The sequence below is a fragment of the Giraffa tippelskirchi genome, chromosome 2, assembly GCF_054371585.1.
Source record: "Giraffa tippelskirchi isolate mGirTip1 chromosome 2, T2T-mGirTip1v1.2.pri, whole genome shotgun sequence".
NCBI lineage: Eukaryota > Metazoa > Chordata > Mammalia > Artiodactyla > Giraffidae > Giraffa > Giraffa tippelskirchi.
In genome coordinates this window covers 56343571-56362400 of record NC_137276.1, presented here as the reverse complement: position 1 = coordinate 56362400, position 18830 = coordinate 56343571, and the positions used below count along the sequence as shown (strand labels likewise).

Genomic DNA, 18830 nt, shown 5'->3' with positions numbered 1-18830 from the left:
TGAGAAAAAAAAACCATACATTATCAAATTGCTCAGGTCCTTCTTCAACTTGATAAAAGGATGCAGTCAATGTGGTCATGATAGATTACTAAAAAGGTGACTATAGACCTAATAAGATGGGTGGTAAAAAAGAAAACGAAGACACAGTAGTAAAATTATATATTAGAAAGAAGTCTAACTGCTGTATCAAAGAGACAACAATGGCATTTAAATGATATAGTAGTTTATTTTGCTCTCACATAACAGTGTGACAAGGCAAGGCTATCAGGGTCTTCCTACTCCGTTTGGTCATTCATGGACTTAGGATTCTTCTTTTTATGCTTTGGCACTTTTCCATGAGTTATATACATTCTTGATAGTTATCCCATGTAAACTTTTGTTTCCTAATTTTAAAATTGAGATAAAGATGCCTCATTAGGATATCATGAAAATTATCAATGATAATTAGTAGAAATAGTCTAAACAAAGTCTATAGCACAGAAAAAACACACAGGTTAATAAATATTCATTTTATTCACACTGAGATAATTATTTAGAGCCTATTTCAAATGCAAACTATTTTACAAAACCTTCTCAGACTTATCTTGGCCAATGTTTTTGGTGCCCTTTTGATTTCCCACAATAATTGGCACAGAGACTTAACTGCATATTGTTGTTTGTATGGTTGTACACAACTGTGATCTCCTGGAAGGCAGAGTGGATGCTTCAGTGGGCATCCTAGTCAAATCCATAGTGAGAACATACAAATATTTACCATAAATAAGTCCAGTAGGAGAGCTAAAGATGATTCAATCTGAATAATTCCTAGGTTGGTGAGAAATACATCAAAATGCAAAACTCATCTTTATATAAAAAGCAAAGCATTTATTGTTTTCACTTGGAAAATCGATTATAGCCACTTGCAATTAAATGGCTATAAGGCAAAAAAAAAAAAAAAGTAAGAATGGCTAATACCAAAGTCTATAAAGGTTTGCAAAACCTTGCTCATTGGCAGTATACAAATAGCAAAATATTCGCTTCTGAAGTGATGGGGTGAGAGATTTGTTTAATGGCAACACTTACTCCCTTGAGTGCAAATGGGTCTCAACAGGAGGCAACCTGTATTTTTAGAGACTGGACCTCTGTTGCCTTAGATGCTCTGCCAATCCCTGTTTGAGAGCTACTCAGGGCCGGAGACCTTTACAAACTAAAAGTGTCATGTATTTTTGGTTTTCTTTACTGCACATTTGTCACAGTACCTGCAAGAGCCACAAGTGGTGAAACTTGTACATTTCCAAGATTTTTGGTTGTTTCCATGTCTTCTTGGCAGAATTTCTATTACCTCTCTGAGCAGCAGGTGAGTTCCCTGGTCTGTAATCATTGCTGTCAGAGCCCCATCAAGTGAGAAAAGTTTCCTTTGCCTATTCACAAGGAAATTCCACTCAATAGCAATGTATTGCTGAAGTCATTTGTTTATAGTGACAATACAGCTTTTCTCAAAGTGTATTGCACTTTGGGTTTTACAAAGACATATTTTCTTTGACTATTTTAAACAAAAACAAGAAAATATTTATTAGCATGACTTATTTCATTATCCTGGTGTTGTTCATATGGATCTTTTGTTATTTTAAGGAATAAAGAATTTTCTTGAGTGTCTTTCTTCCAAGACATTTCATTCTAGGCAAATAAATGAGAACTAAGGTGAGCCGGCAAGAAATAGGCAGGATTGGTGCTGCTGTTCTTCTTTTTAGTCACAAATATTTATATTTATTGTTAAGGTTTAATGTTTTTTAATTAGTTCTAAGGATACAAAAAACAACATAAGAGCTCTTCCTGTTACACAGTATATTATATCATTTCTCAGTAATCTTGCTTAATGTTCCAAATGTTTTTATATCACTTCTAATAAGTGCAGAGAAATAAACTTTCCTTTGGTCTTGAATTGAAATAAATATTTTTTTGAGAATTTAAAATCTGTTTTCAAAGAACAAATAACAAAAATGAGATGATCATTTATCTGGCTTCAGAAAAACAAAATATTACCCAGTGGAATATATTATTCTTTACTAATGCTACAATCTCATAGATAATCTATGGACATCTAGTATTCTGACATAAAGAAGGAAATATTAATTTGGAATTCTTATTAATGAAACATATTTAATAAAATTAAATCCTATTTATTAGATCAATAGATACTTACTGACCATACTCAAGGAAGCCAGAAAAAAAAAAAAATCTGTTTAGAAAGACAGACTCCACTCTTAGCAATATTATCAGTCATTTGATTAATGTATTTTTTAAATCTAAAAATTGGGACTACCTTATGGTGCTTGGGACACAATAAAGCACATAAAATGCAAAGCTTCTGTGACCTCTCCATGTGGAATCAGGGCAAATCACCTTTCTGGCATATGGGTGTATTCATCAAACAGCAATCGTCAATAAGTTTTGATGTCCAGAGTTTGGAATTTCATAGCTTAGATGTGACTGACTAACTCACTGGCCACATGATTGAACTCAGTCTCTACCATCTATCCCTGGAGGTTAGGTTTAGCTCAAAATTCCATCCCCACAACCATACAGTTGATGTTTCTGGTGAACAGACTCCAACTGGAAGTTATCTAGGGGCCCATCATGAGTCACCACATTAGCAAAATCTCTGCTATTATCCCAGGGGCTCATGAATAATGAAGACAATAATTCACTTAAATTTCAGGGGTTTTAGAATTTTCTTCCCAGAAGCCAAGGGAAAAGGCCAGCCAAATTCTGTATCATACTGACAGTAACAAGTGTCTATGTATTTTCAAATGTCAAAAATTTTGTTTTAATTTTCTTCTCATTTTTTTTCCTATCCTAGGGAATTTATGCTTTTAAAAAAGAATCATTTTGCTGTATTGTCAGGTGGTTTTCTGGAGGAAATAAAATTAGATTCATGTGTTCATCTTACCACATTAAACTTTCTATAAGACTTCTTTTCTTCCAGATATTTGTCATAAATTTTGAGTGAAAGAGAAAGCTGAACAACAGAGGAAGTTGAGGTTCATCTTGCTTAAAAAAAAACAACAGTAACAAAAAGCTCTCTTTCTACTCTTAGCACAGGAAATGAATAGAAAGAGAATCTAGACCTTGAATCCAAGAGTGGAGGAAAAGATTTTGAGATGAAGACCATAGTGAAATACATGTGACTCCTCACTGAACCTCATTGTGGGTATATGCAGATGTACCCACAAGTCTCAGAGGCTCCAGCTCTCTTTAGCAAGGCTTATATCCCATAGGAGCAAGATTTAATGTAACAGCTTTAGCAAATACAAAGAAATACTGAGAGTACAAACATAGGAAAACTTTTTGAATTTTGCAATAGGTTTTGAGTCTATAGGGAAGAAATTTACTTACAGAGTTCTCCACTAGATATGCAAGTTGCCCACTAACTAAGCTAGTGAATGTAAATCTATTAATAGACTCTTACTAGTCCCATGGACAGAGGAGCTTGGTAGGCTTCAGTCCATGGGGTCGCAGAGAGTCGGACACGACTGAGTGACTTCACTTTCACTTTTCCTTTCATGCATTGGAGAAGGAAATGGCAACCCACTCCAGTGTTCTTGCCTGGAGAATCCCAGGGACGGGGGAGCCTGGTGGGCTGCCGTCTATGGGGTCGCACAGAGTCGGACACGACTGAGGTGACTTAGCAGCAGCAGCAGCAGTGAAGCAGGATGCAAAACTCTAGGAGAGAACAGGGAGGAAAACTGAGAGATTTTAAATATTTGGAATGGAAAATTAAGAAAGAAAATAGGGAAGATTGGGGAACTGACTTTTACCAATGTACATTTTAGAATTTCATCTAATGAAAGGGGATGCCAGAGGTCACCCTCCAAAGGAAGAGCCTAACTTCTGAAGCAGGTTGTGGGATAAATCTGTTTTATTGTTATGTAAATGTTACTCATCCCAATGAGCTTTTACCCAATAGATTATTTTAACATTTTGAAATAGCTTTTAATGTTTAATTACCTAAGCAACACATGATCGCTTTAAAGAAACAAATTTAAAGATGGAAAGAAAATCAACAATACTCTTTAACACCTATAGAAGATCTCTATTAATGCACTGCTGCAGATCCACTCCTATACATGTATTCATACACATTCACATACAAGATCACATACCCATAGCCATACTCAATGACATACATAGTCACATACCACACATGTATATGTTAAAATACATATTCCTGTATACGTATCTGTACACATGTACACATACTTTGTATGAGGCTCTCCTGTGTGTGACTACTAAATCTGAGGAGGACTGAAAGTCAATATCAGGGGAAGCTGAAGTTCAAAAATTTCTACCAGTATCTGCCTTCTACATTCAATCTGAATTTTTCCTCACTAGCAGAAAATCCCTTTGTTCTGGAAGATACATTTCAGTGAGCTCTTTTATTATGCAAATATAAAGAAAGGGCTCTTCGTTCCCAGTGAAGACCTGAATGCAGTAAAACTATCAGAGTCTGTATTCTTCAGACTGAAACACTGAATTCTGTTTATCAATTTAAATTGAATATATCTTTCAGCTGACTTATGTCTTGGAAAATTACACTTCCTTTAGAGACTTTTATTTCCTCAACTTGGATTTAGATGGTTCCCTGCTTCCTGGTGGCTAAGCTGGTAAAGACTCTGCCTGCAATGCAGGAGACCTGGCTTTAATCCCTGGGTCAGGAAGATCCCCTGAAGAAGGAAATAGCAATCCACTCCAGTATTCTTGCCTAGAGAATGCCATGGACATGGGAGCCTGGCAGAGGGACAGCCCATGGGGTAGCAAAGACTTGGACATGACTGAGCAACTAACACTTTCACTTTTTTCTGCTTATTACTAATAGTGACAGCTTCCCTGGTGGCTCAGCTGGTAAAGAATCTGTCTGCAATGTGGGAGACCTGGGTTTGATGTCTGGGTTGGGAAGATCCCCTGGAGAAGGGAATGGCTACCTACTCTAGTATTCTGGCCTGGAGAATTTCATGGACTGTATAGTCGTCTATGGGGTCGCAAAGAGTCAGACATGACTGAGTGACTTTCACACACAATAACAGTAATAATTATTATTACCTTCTGTTTTTAGGAGTTATATTCTTTGTTCTTAGAATAGATAGTTATAAAGCACGCTGGCTAGAGGAATTAAGGGAAGTGCTATATATAGATCCAACCTATTGTTTTCTCTTTGAATTGAGTTTCTGTGTTGGAATTTATCTACCTTGTGGCTAGCACAGATGGAGAAAACTTGAAGCTCATCTACTCAGTGAGGATACCTCTTTCCACTACATAGTGAGTAGAACCAAATCATAGCCAAAGACAAAGCAACTTAGGGAAAACTACTTTAAAATACCATTTCTTTTAGACTGTCTTCTCCTAGCTTACATACTGTCCATTCCAATTATCTTGATGACAATTTTTAAGGAAGTGAGGAATCAGTGTACTGCAGTAAGTACTGTTCAATAGCTTGATATCTTCAATATATATTTCTTCATATACTACCTGATCAATTCCGTCTTTCCATGAGCAAGACAAGTAGCCTTTTTAATACAAGTTTCTAGAATGATAAGGTTAATATAAGTGAAAACAACAACAGTATAATGAGTTGTTATCTGGTTAGAACTATGAAAGCACTAAATATAGTGCCAGGCACATGGTGGGTATTTGATATGCTGACTGATTATCATTGGCATTCTCTGCCTTCATTCTGGGAAAGAATATAGTGACTGACAAAAGGATGCCGACTCTTAAATATAAAAGTTGGGACAAGGAGTTCACAATGTCCTGAATGTAAATCTTAGTTCTAAACTATGATTGATGATGGTTTGTGCCAACCTGAGGAACTGAACTGGATTTGAAATAACTCTACCAATACTTTAGAGACACACATATAGAAAAAAAGAGAGAAGGGGAGAAGAAAACGAACACTTTTTAGAAAGGTAGTTACTTAAATAGCTTGAGGGCTTAAATATATAAAAATGATTTTTCCATCAGCAAAAGAAAATGTAATGAAAATATTATATATCTGGTACTTTCTGAATGTTTATGCTATAAAATAAAAACATTAATTGGAATCTTCTATCAGTTCAATCACTCAGTCTGTCAAACTCTGCGAACCCATGGACTGCAGCATGCCAGGCTTCCCTGTCCATCACCAACTCCCAAAGCTTGCTAAAACTCATGCCCATCAAGTCAGTGATGCCATCCAACCATCTCATCCTCTGTTGTCCCCTTCTCCTCCTGCCTTCAATCTTTCCCAGCATCAGGGTCTTTTCAAATGAGTCAGTTCTTTCCATCAAGTGGCCAAAGTATTGGAGTTTCAGCTTCAGCATCACTCCTCTCAAAGAATATTCAGGACAGATTTCCTTTAGGATTGACTGGATTGATTTCCTTGCTGTCCAAGGGACTCCCAAGAGTTTCCTTGAACACCACAGCTCAAAAGCATCAATTCTTTGGTGCTCAGCTTTCTTTGTAGTCCAACTCTCACATCCATACATGACTACTGGAAAAACCATAGCCTTGACGAGATGGACCTTTGTTGGCAAAGTAATGTCTCGGCTTTTTAATATGCTGTAACGTTGGTCATAGCTTTTCTTCCAAGGAGCAAGCATCTTTTAATTTCATGGCTGTAGTCACCATCTGCAGTGATTTTCGAGCACAAAAAAATAAGTTCTGTCACTGTTTTCATTGTTTCTCCATCTATTTGCCATGAAGTGATGGGACCAGATGCCATGATCTTAGTTTTCTGAATGTTGAGTTTTAAACCAACTTTTTCACTCTCTTCTTTCACTTTCATCTAGAGGCTCTTTAGTCCTTCTCTGCTTTCCGCCATAAGGGTGGCGTCATCTACATATCGGAGGGTATTGGTATTTCTCCTGGCAATCTTAATTTCAACTTGTGCTACATCCAGCCCAGCATTTCACATGATATGCTCTACACATAGGTTAAATAAGCAGGGTGACAATATACAGCCTTGACGTTCTCCTTTCCCTATTTGGAATCATTGTTGTTGTTGTTCTATGTTCTATGTTCTGTTGTTCTGTTGTTCTATGTTCAGTTCTAACTGTTGCTTCTTGACCTGCATACAGATTTCTCAGGAGGCAGGTAAGGTGGTCTGGTATTTCCATCTCTTTCAGAATTTTCCACAGTTTGTTGTGATCCACACAGTCAAAGGCTTTGGCATAGTCAATAAACAGAAATAGATGTTTTTCTGGAACTCTCTTGCTTTTTCAATGATTCAGTGGATGTTGGCAATTTGATCTCCAGTTCCTCTGCCTTTTCTAAATCCAGCTTGAACATCTGGAACTTCACGGTTCATGCACTGTTGAAGCCTGGCTTGGAGAATTTTGAGCATTACTTTACTAGCGTGTGAGATGAGTGCAATTGTGCAGTAGTTTGAGCATTCTTTGGCATTGCCTTTCTTTGGGATTGGAATGAAAACTGACCTTTTCCAGCCCTGTGGCCACTGCTGAGTTTTCCAAATTTGCTGGCATATTGAGTGCATCACTTTCACAGCATCATCTTTTAGGACTTGAAATAGCTCAACTGGAATTTCATCACCTCCACTAGCTTTGTTTGTAGTGATGCTTCCTAAGGACCACTTGACTTTACATTCCAGGATGTCTGGCTCTAGGTGAGTGATCACATCATGTGGTTATCTGGGTCATGAAGATCTTTTTTGTAAAGTTTTTCTGTGTATTCTTGCCACCTCTTCTTAATATCTTCTGCTTCTGTTAGGTCCATACCATTTCTGTCCTTATTGAGCCCATCTTTGCATGAAATGTTCCGTTGGTATCACTAATTTTCTTGAAGAGATCTCTAGCCTTTCCCATTCTACTGTTTTCCTCTATTTCTTTGCATTGATCACTGAGGAAGGCTTTCTTACCTCTCTGTGCTATTCTTTGGAACTCTGCATTCAAATGGGTGTATCTTTCCTTGTGCTCCTTTGCCTTTTACTTCTCTTCTGTTCTAAGCTATTTGTAAAGGCTCCTCAGACAAAAATTTTGCCTTTTTGCATTTCTTTTTCTTGTCAGTGGTTTTGATGATTGCCTTTTGTACAATGTCACAAACCTCCGTCTATAGTTCTTCAGGCACTCTGTCTATGTTTACCTTAATAAGATGTTAGACACTCAATTGCATTCATATATTGACCCTATCATTTAATCTTGATCAAGAAAAGAAAGAAAAGGCTTTATGAAAGATAAATAAGCATTTATAAAGCAGGCAAAGGAAGGTACAAAAGACACAAATTAGATGAAATGAAGAAGATCCAATCAGTTGTGGGAAAATTAAAAGCTGTATTTTATTTACCTCTGTGATTGTAACGTGAATTTAAGATCTCAGATGGGTGTCATAAAATCAGTACAACATGTTTTGGATTCCCAGTATAAGCAAACCTATAACCAAAATCAAAATCTAGAAAACTGGCATGGAATAAGGAGTAAGCAATGCATGTATGCATTCCATTTTCAGAACTCCCCGATGAGGTCAATAATTTCCACAAAGAGAACATGTTTCACTGTGCCACATCCACTGGAGTTATAGTGACGGCTCTGTTGCTGCTGCTGCTAAGTCGCTTCAGTCGTGTCTGACTCTCTGCGACCCCATAGATAGCAGCCCACCAGGCTCCTCCATCCCTGGAATTCTTCAGGCAAGAACACTGGAGTGGGTTGCCATTTCCGTCTCCAATGCATGAAAGTGAAAAGTGAAAGTGAAGTCGCTCAGTCATGTCTGACTCTTCGCTACCCCATGGTCTGTAGCCTACCAGGCTCCTCCGTCCATGGGATTTTCCAGGCAAGAGTACTGGAGTGGGTTGCCATTTCCTTCTCCAATTGATGGCTCTAATGACTCGTTACTTCTCTGACTTCTTCAATTCCATTCATACTTGTAGATTCAACAACAAGAAGTTCACAGGTAGTGGGACTTCCCTAGCAGTCTAGATTAGGACTCCACACTTCCATGGCAGAGGGCACAGGTTTGATTCCTGATTGGGGAGCTAAGATCCCACATGCTACACAACACGGCCAAAAAAAAATCTCATACGTAGTTTTGTCTTCGGCAGATTGTTTGTAAAAATGATTGCAATGCTCCCCTACCTATATCTACTTGCTTAGAAGGTCCTCTACTATATTGACTCTGGGCTTTTCATGTGACTTTGTTTTGCCAATAGGATATTAACAAACATGTCACAAGTCACAGTTTGAAAGAGATTATACACGGAGGTTTCCTTACTTGCTGTATTTAAAACCCTGAGGCTACCATGGGAATGGACCCAAGTTAGCCTCTGGAAAGGCCATGTGATGAAGATGTAGGTGCCCTCCCAACAAGCTACTCTACTACACCAAACATGTAAGCAAGACTATCCTAAATCACTTCGCTGCCATGGACCTACCATCTGACCCCAGATAATCAGTCAAGATGATCTAGACAAGAAAAATTTCTTACCTGACCCATGGAATGATGAGCTATATGAAATGATTATTGTTTTACATTTTGGTATGTTTAGTCACATAGCCAAAGCTAGCTGACACATTATCTTGACATTTGTACTGTATTGTCTGTTCTACTTACTATTCCAGTTATTGCTGCTTCATAATGAACGACCTTAGTAGAAAGCTCAAACCTAAATGTCCAAAACAGAATGCTTGATTTCCTCTTATCTGAAATTTGCTCTCTTCCCAGTGTTATCCATTTTGGTTAATATATTTTCTCTAATTTTTTGCTACCTCTGGACATGTCTAAAGGATTGAGTTAAGATAAGCAAAAGGGAATGAAAACATTTCCACTGAAGTATTAACTCCAGGAGAAGACCATTGAGAATTATAACTTTGACTTAGAAGCAATTCACAAGAGTTAGAGGGGACTAGTGATTCTCAAAACAGCCTTGTGTCTTTCACTGAACTTGGCTTCTAGAACAGTCCTATGCATTCATGTCTGATTTCTGAGAGTACAGCAATAAAACAACTGCAATAAAACAGCTGGGGAAAAACCAAAACAGCTGTTTATCTTCCAACTCTATGGGACATCCCAAGGCTAAAGGCATGCTTAGAGTTAAGAGTCATTTGTTCTATATGTATCAAGAGATGTTGCCTGCAACAGAAGCCATGCGATTGTCAGAAGCAAGATTGGATTGCCTTGGGCCAGACAGCAAGGGAAATTAACATCAGCATGGGTATCTCTTATGAATATTAGTGTTGTGACATTTAATGGGCCTCAATAGTATAGCCACCACTTTATGCACTGGTAAAAACAGAAGAAACGGAGATGAGAAAAAAAGGCAAATGCCAAGCCTTTGGCTGCCCCATGAGGCATAGTTCAGAAGAATCTAAAAAAAAACAGACTAGCACAGAGTGGCGAAGATATATTACTTTGCCACAGTCAAAATGACCCCATTCTTACTCTCACCAAGTATGAAACACCAAATGTCAGCTACAACTACCACATTTTCAAAGTTCCAAAAGCTCTCCCTAATGATATTTCCTTCAATTTTTAGTTATGTTGTCTTGACTAAGATCAGACTGTTCAAATGGCTTCAAGGGATCACATTTATATGTGCGATTTCCCCTAGGAAACTGATTAATTTCTATTGTATCCTACAAAAGCATTTGCTTTTGAGAACAATGTGCACAGCTGACTATGTTGGTGTTCCACACAAAGCAGAGTAAATTTAGACTTCTGATAAAAAGTTCCCAGTAAATGTCTATCTGTATCATAATTAAGAGTCTTGCTTGAACCTCTTCCTTCTAATTGATTTCTGGAATAATACTGAGGCAGTGACTGTTTTTATATATACCTATACATTTTCATTTTCTATCTGTGAGAACCAATATAATGTTTTTACAAGTATTTTGATTTATGCTTCTTTGTCATTGTAAGTCTCTCTTCTAAGTCCCACCCATCCATAATTATGGTGAAGCCACGAAGCCAGTCTCAGAAAGTATAATATAATCTGGAAAAGTATGAAACTTAAAATTTACCCTAAAATGTCTAGCCAGACTAGAAAGGAAAATAAAATTTCTTTCATGTTCTACCAAATGCCTTTATGAAAAAGAAAAGTGATAGAAAATGAAGGATTGTAATGAAGTACCTATTTCTATCTCTCATCTCCTAACTGAACTCCTAGAGGGTAGATGTATATCACATAGATTGATGAGAAAGGTAGGTGTGCAAAGGATGTCTAACTACTTACTGTTGAAAAATTTATATCCATCTACCAACTTGGAGCTGAGTTTCTTAAGAATAAATCTGGTAGCGCAAGACAATTTGGCCAAGGAAGGATCTAAGCATAGTTTATCCAAACAATCTTGGTCACCTAAGTGACAAAGAGAGGGCCCGAGTTTACCACATTCTCTTGAGGTAAGTCAATAAAGATAACTGAGCTGAGGACCATTGGACTAGTTAGGGTAAGATAATGGTACATAAGACACTGTGGAGTCCATGATTTACAAACATGCTTGGTAGAAAGTATGGCAGGATACATCCAGGAAAATCCAAGACATGAACAAATTAGTTCTAACAAATTAGAATAAATGGAAATACCACCTAGTATTGACTAAACCAAGAAAAAAAGTTATGAATTATATCAATCACAGACTTAATTAGAAGATGCTAGTGAAATAGCTACATATTATGGTCCCAGCTTAAAGAACATTTTTAACCTATGACCTCACAGGAAAGAAATGCAGAAATCCAAACAATGACATAACATCAAAGGATCCCACATTTCTTCCCACTATGATGAGGTTGCCTGAGCAATTCTCTTTCTTGATATATTCAGTGGTCATCTTAGAATGACACAGAGGAAAGTAGGACATATATATTCAGAGTAAAATCAGAGAGGATTTGTATCCAATAAAACCTGAACAGGTACCACATGAGAATCTTCAAAATGTTATTCTGATTAAACATTTCAGAATGAACTGAAATATAGATGTTGCACACACCCCTACTTCCTCCTAGCTACACAGCAGAAAGGGAAATCATAATGAAAATTAATTAAATTCACATTAACAGAAAATATCCAAAATTAAACAAAGAAATATAAACACTGGAGAAAGTTAACTTTGAATTATATTGTGGAGACAATTAAACCAGCATGATACATATCTATTAATAACTGGAGTCCCTGAAAGGTGAGGGGGGAGAAACAGAAAATTTTTTGAAGAAATAATGGCTGAAAAATTATAGTGTTGATAAAAACTACTAACTCACTGATAGAATAAACTTAACAAACCCGAAGTATAAGAAAGTACACCAAAACATTTGAGAAATGGAGTATTTCCTACCATGTCAATAAACAAGGATGACACAGTCATCAGTGATTCCAGCCTTCCAGGGCAAACAGGAAGGAGAACAATACCTGCAATCTGGCAGCCTTCTGGCTGCAGCCACTCCCTGTGGTGAACGTTGAGGAAAAGCACAGGATACTGGCTCCAGGTAGCTGAAATGCATATGAAAGAAAGGATTTCAGTGAGCCCAGAGTCTTCCATCTTCCCATACACAGAAAAGTGCTAAATTCTTTAACTTGAGCTATCTGGTTTTCCTTAATTACCAACAATCTTTTGATGATCAGACTACCTGCAGCCATGAAATTAAAAGATGCTTGCTCCTTGGACGGAAAGCTATGACAAATATAGACAGTATATTAAAAAGCAGAGACATTACTTTGCTGACAAAGGTTTGTATAGTCAAAGCTATAGTTTTTCCAGTAGTCAGGTGTGGGTGTGAGTTGGACCGTAAAGAAGGCTGAGTGCTAAGTGTCTGACTCTCTGCAACCCCATGAACCACAGCACACCAGGCCTCCCTGTCCAACACCAACTCCTGGAGTCCACCCAAACCCGTGTCCATTGAGTCGGTGATGCCATCCAACCATCTCATCCTCCGTCGTCCCCTTCTCCTCCTGCCCTCAATCATTCCCAGCATCAGGGTCTTAGGAACTGACTTATTCTCCCTAGAGACAGGGGAGGCAAGTGGGCACTGTTCTTTGCACTCTCTCTCTGGCCTATTCCAGCTATCTGTGTTTCTCGAAGAAGTTGTGCTGTGCCTGGTTTACAATCTTTAGTGGCTGTTGCACCAGGGACACACACCTTGGTCAACTGGGTTTTTGGTAAGTGGGGCTTGTGCTCACAGTGTGCTGCTCCCGGGGTTCAGCACAGAGGAAGTAGACAGAAAAGCCTATTTCAGAGTCTTTCCTTGAAACAGGTCTATTTGTATACTTTAAAAGTTTCTGCTTATGGATCTGGCTTCCAATCAGTTTACATTTAGATGCTGACTGAGATCCGATCCTTTGGGTGTGCTAAGTCACTTCAGTAATGTCTGACTCTGTGTGACTCTATGGACTGTAGCCTGCCAGGCTCCTCTGTCCATGGGCTTCCCCAACCAAGAATGCTGGAGTGGGTTGCCATCCCCTCCTCTAGTGGATCTTCCCAACCCAGGGATCATCAAGCCTGCATCTCCTGCATTGGCAGGCAGGTTCTTTACCACTAGCACCACCTGAGAAGCCCCTTAGGACTGAGCTGCTGCTGCTGCTAAGTCGCTTCAGTCGTGTCCGACTCTCTGCGACCCCATAGACGGCAGCCCACCAGGCTCCGCCGTCCCTGGGATTCTCCAGGCAAGAATACCGGAGTGGGTTGCCATTTCCTTCTCCAGTGCATGAAAGGGAAAAGTGAAAGTGAAGTCGCTCAGTCGTCTGACTCTTAGCGACCCCATGGACTGCAGCCTACCAGGCTCCTCCGTCCATGGGATTTTCCAGGCAAGAGTACTGGAGTGGGGTGCCATTGCCTTCTCCGCTTAGGACTGAGAGGTCTCAGCAAACTCTCAACTACCCCGAGCCACTAAAAACAAAGAAGGTAACTTGGACAATCACAAAGGCTTGAGACACAACCAGTAGTCCAGGTCAGTCTGAACAATAAGATTCACATCTTACACGATATTGCTCCAAGACTGGGAGAAGTGACTGCTTCATCTAATACACAGAAACCAACACAGACATTTATTTACTCATGGCAGGTGAAAGTGAAAGTTGCTCACATGTGTCCGACTCTTTGCGACCTCAAAGACTGTAGAGTTCATGGAATTCTCTAGGGCAGAATACTGGAGTGGGTAGCCTTTCCCTTCTCCAGGGGATCTTTCCAACCCAGGGATCAAACCCAGGTCTCCCTCATTGCAGGAGGATTTTTTACCAGCTGAGCCACAAGGGAAGTCCAACAATACTGGAGTGGGTAGTCTATCCCTTCTCCAGGGGATCTTCCCAACCCAGGTATCAAACCAGGGTCTCCTGCATTGCAGGTGGATTCTTTACCAACTGAGCTATCAGGTGAGGAATCTGTAATTAAAAAACACAGAGTGGCTTGATTAAGGTGTCACAGTTATAAGGGGTTAGAACCTTGAGCAGGTAAGTTTCCAAAGTTCATCATGGTAGAAAATATATGGAAATACTGAAATAGGAATTATTATAAACACTATAGGATTCTAGGCTATTAAAGCTATTGATAAAATCAACCATTGTTGTTACTGTTTAGTAACTGAGTTGTCCAACTTTTGTGACCCCATAAACTATAGCCTGCTAGGCTCCTCTATCCAGGGTCTCCTGCATTGCAGGTGGATTCTTTATCATATCTAGAGCCACAGGGGAAGCCCCAAATCAACAATAACTGACAGCAATTTACAATATGTAGAGTTATACAGAACTCACTATATGATTATTCACAGTAGTACTAACAGTTAAGTAGCATTACCATCACTAACTAAACAAAGGAATAAATTCAGGCTCAAAATTTTTAAATATAATCTCCAAGAATACATACCAAATTTATAATAGTACTAAGACTCAAACGGGTCTTTTTGATTCCAAAGCATATGCTCTTTTAAATTAAAGGAAATGTTAAATTTGGCATTTAGGACTGAGAAATGGAATTGTTTCTGCCATATCAGTAGACAAGGATATCACCGTCATCAGTGATTGCAGCCCTCTGAAGTGAGACAGTGACCACTAAGGGAACTCAGGAAGAAGAATATCTACTATCTAGCAGCCATCAGACTACAGCTACAGCCCTGAGGAACTCAGAATGTGAACAGAGGATACTGGCCCCCAGATAGCTGAGGTCCATGTGACAGGAATGATTTCAGTGAACCCAGACTCTGGCATCTTCCCATTCATAAAAAGCACTAAATTCCTTAACATGGTATATATGGTTTACTTAAATTTACAAAAAAAAACTTTCAAGGTTCAGGCTACCTTCCCTTTGTTGCAAAATCTTTATATAAACTGGCTCCTCCCCCTTGCTTTCTCAGAGCAGTTCTCTCAGGATTACTTGAGACGCTGTCTCATGGGCTTGAGGTCCTAAAAATTTCCACGTAATAAAACATAACTCTCAAATTTTAGGTTCAGTGTACTTTTTCAGTCTCTAGGATTAACATATACATACTACCAAGTATAAAATAGATAATCAACAGGACCTACTGTATTGCACAGAGAACTATACTCAATATTTTGTAATAACCTATAAGGGAAAAGAACCTGAAAAAAGATAGATACAGATATATAGATATAGTTAGGGCCTCCCCTGGAGAAGGAAATGGCAACCCATAGGATCGCAAAGAGTCAGACATGACTGAAGCACCACCTAGGTTGCGCAGTGGTAAAGGACTCACCTGCCAATGAAGACTCAAGTTTGGTCCCTGAGTCAGGAAGATCCTCTGGAGTAGAAAATGACACCCCACTGCAGTATTCTTGCCTGGAAAATTCCATGGACAGAGGAGCCTGGTGGGCTACAGTCCATGGGGTCACAAAGGTCAGACATGACTGAGCACCTACACACACACACACACATATGACTGAATCACTCTGCTCTACACCTGAAATTAACTCAAACTGTAAATCAGCTACACTCTAATAAAATAAATAAATGAATGAAATAAATTAGAGAAAATGTTATATATACAAACATGGTGCTAATAGAAACTTTCTATTTACTAGGTTCCCAGATCCTTCATAACTGTACTCTAGACTAACAGACATCCAAAACATTGTCATCTCCACTAGTACATTTATATGAGTACAAATTCGACTCTCTTACATTTCCGGATCAATATTGCTACAACCTTTTTATGACTTTGATATACCTAAATTGAATTGTCTATTTAAAATTATTTATTCTCTTGTCAAAAGTGTTAGCAATGCAATAGCTTGCAGTGATGACAAGAACAACTGTCAGGAACGATACTGATTTGAGACCTTCCTATTTGTACAGTTTGGAATGTCCCTCACATTTCTGACATTTAGTTTTAATATTTTTTAAACACTGTATATAAGATGACCTATTTCAGGAATGACAGGATTGCTATTGTTGCTAGATGAGCTTTATAAAGTAAAACATTCTACATTAGTACTGAAGAGTCAATATCTTTGTCTCTGTCTTACCATCCTCAAATGGTAATCAGGGTGTGAATTGCTGAGGCCAACAGAGTAGTTTAGTGGATGTTGTTGTCTCTATCCTGTCTAACTACATGTAAATCTGGAAAGAGTTTTGTATGCGTCTAAGATTAAAACATTTAACTTATATTAACATGCCATCTGTCTTTCTCTTTTATTTCTCTTCTTTTTCTTTCTTGAAATATTCTAAATATTTTAGAATCTTTCATTCTTCCTATCTTGTTTAGAATGGACTGAGGTTAAAATATAATGGCAGTTAAAGAGATAGACACTTGGAAACGCATACAAGTAAAAAGTAGCAGAATGTGCCACCACAAGATATGTCACTTTGGCACATGCATTATTTTGAGTTGAGGGCAACCAACACTCAGACAACTCAGGAAAAATGTTTTCCCTCTTCCTTAACTGCCTAAAAGAAATTAGAAAGGGGGCTTATATAAGGAAGAGAACTATTACCAGAGATAACATTTTCATCTGAAAGACTTACCTGCTTGGCAGGCAAACATTTATTTACCAAATATTTTCTCTTCTCACCATGTGAATTGCCTTCTTCCTTTGAAGTTTCTCTGTCCCTCTCCTCAGCTCAGGATAGCATATAGCCTCACTTGTTTGGCTGTTTTGGAGTCTCTTATCTGTGTGGGGCTCCCATATGTACATGGGGCTTCCCAGGTGGTGCTAGTGGTAAAGAAGCCACCTGCCAATTCAGAAAACAATTCCCTGGGTTGGGAAAATTTTCTGCAGGAGGGCATGGCAACCCACTCCAGTATTCTTGCTTGGGAAATTCTATGGACAGAGGAGTCTGGCAGGCTACAGTCCATGACGTCACAAAGGGTTGGGCATGACCAAAGAGAGTTAGCGAGCATGCTGGCATATTTACATAATTAAATTTGTTTTCCTCCTATTAATCTGCCTTTTTATTAAAGGGGGGAAGTCTTAGCCAAGAACCTAGAAGGGTAGAAAAAAATTACTTTTCCTCCCCTCTACAAGTCCCTCCCAAGAAAGCCAAATTTTTCAACATGAAAGAAAGATTCCTCAAATTTGATGTTAATTAATGGACAAGAAAACTTTTAGCCAAACAGAAAGAACCCCCAGCATTTTCTTCTAGCCTATTAAGTTCATGCTACTAAAAAAATACTCTCATTCTTTGATGGCTTCTGATTGCAGAATAAAAGTGATACACAGTGAAATAACAAAATCAATTTGATTCAGAATTAGTTTTGTTTGGGCCTTAAAGAAAATGGTCACCAAACTGTTTCCTGAGACTGGCATGTTCATTGTGTGAGAAGATGCAAGGTTTTTGGACACAAAAATGCCTAAAATCTGGAAAACATGCCCCAGCTATTAATAGTTTTCCAAGGAAAAATACCTGATATTGAAACCATACAATTTTTAAATACTATGTATATTAACATCAAATGGATAAGTCTTTTCCATTTAAGTGTGATAGTATTTGTACTTTCAAAATAGGATAACAAAAAATCTGAGTCTCATTCCTCTGGGTTTACTTTGCCAAGGTTGAATATGAATATCATTATACAGTTCAACCACATCTTTGCTATTCACCTGAAGGCAGCATAGTCTAGATAAAGCAAAAGAAATGAGTACAGCCTAAACTGCAGCATCTGCATGTCTACAGTCCAGAGGGTGTCATATTCATTCACCTTTTCTACATTGAGAAGGTAGGAACTCATCCTGTTTCTCGTCCCACAGCCTGCTGGGACATCAGCCTTTCTATGGTAGCATAGGATTCCTATATTTATTATAAATTATATTTTCTTAATGTATCTTCAGGCTTCTCAGGTGGCACAGTGGTAGAGAATCCTCCTGCCAATGCAGGAGATGCAGGAGACATGGGTTCAAATCCTGGGTCAGGAAGATCCCCTGGAGGAGGAAATGTATCTTCCCAAGAATGGAAATCCTCATAGCTTTAGAACAAAAAATTATGACTCACAGTCTTTATCTGTGACTTTAAGTATATCCAATTTAAGCAAGTTAAGAAGCCTAAGGGCTTCCCAGGTGGTGCTAATGGTAAAGAATACACCTGCCAATGCAGAAGACATAAGAGATGTGGCTTTGATCCCTGGGTTGGGAAGATCCCCTAGAGGAGGGCATGGCAATCCACTCCAGTATTCTTGTCTGCGAAATCCTATGGACAGAGGAGCCTGGTGAGCCACAGTCCATAGGATCGCAAACAGTCAGACATGACTGAAGCGACTTAGCATGCACGCATGCAAGAAGCCTAAATGAAAATATAAACAAAAAATACATGAAGGTTTACTTATACTCTTCAATGATAATAGTTATAGTTCAGTTGCTCAGTCATGTCTGACTCTTTGCGACCCCATGGACTACAGCACACCAGGCTTCCCTGTCCATAACCAACTTCCAGAGTATA

At 38.6% G+C, this 18830-nt stretch overlaps 1 long non-coding RNA gene across 1 annotated transcript; it reads right to left on the bottom strand.

Moving 5' to 3' along the window:
- Positions 1-206: 206 nt before the first annotated feature.
- LOC145539720 (uncharacterized) lies at positions 207-17194 on the bottom strand. The gene is made up of 3 exons (XR_014077921.1): positions 16923-17194; positions 12288-12442; positions 207-383 (listed from the first exon to the last, which is right to left on the bottom strand). It is a non-coding gene; the product is annotated as an uncharacterized LOC145539720 (long non-coding RNA).
- Between the last annotated feature and the right edge of the window lie 1636 nt (positions 17195-18830).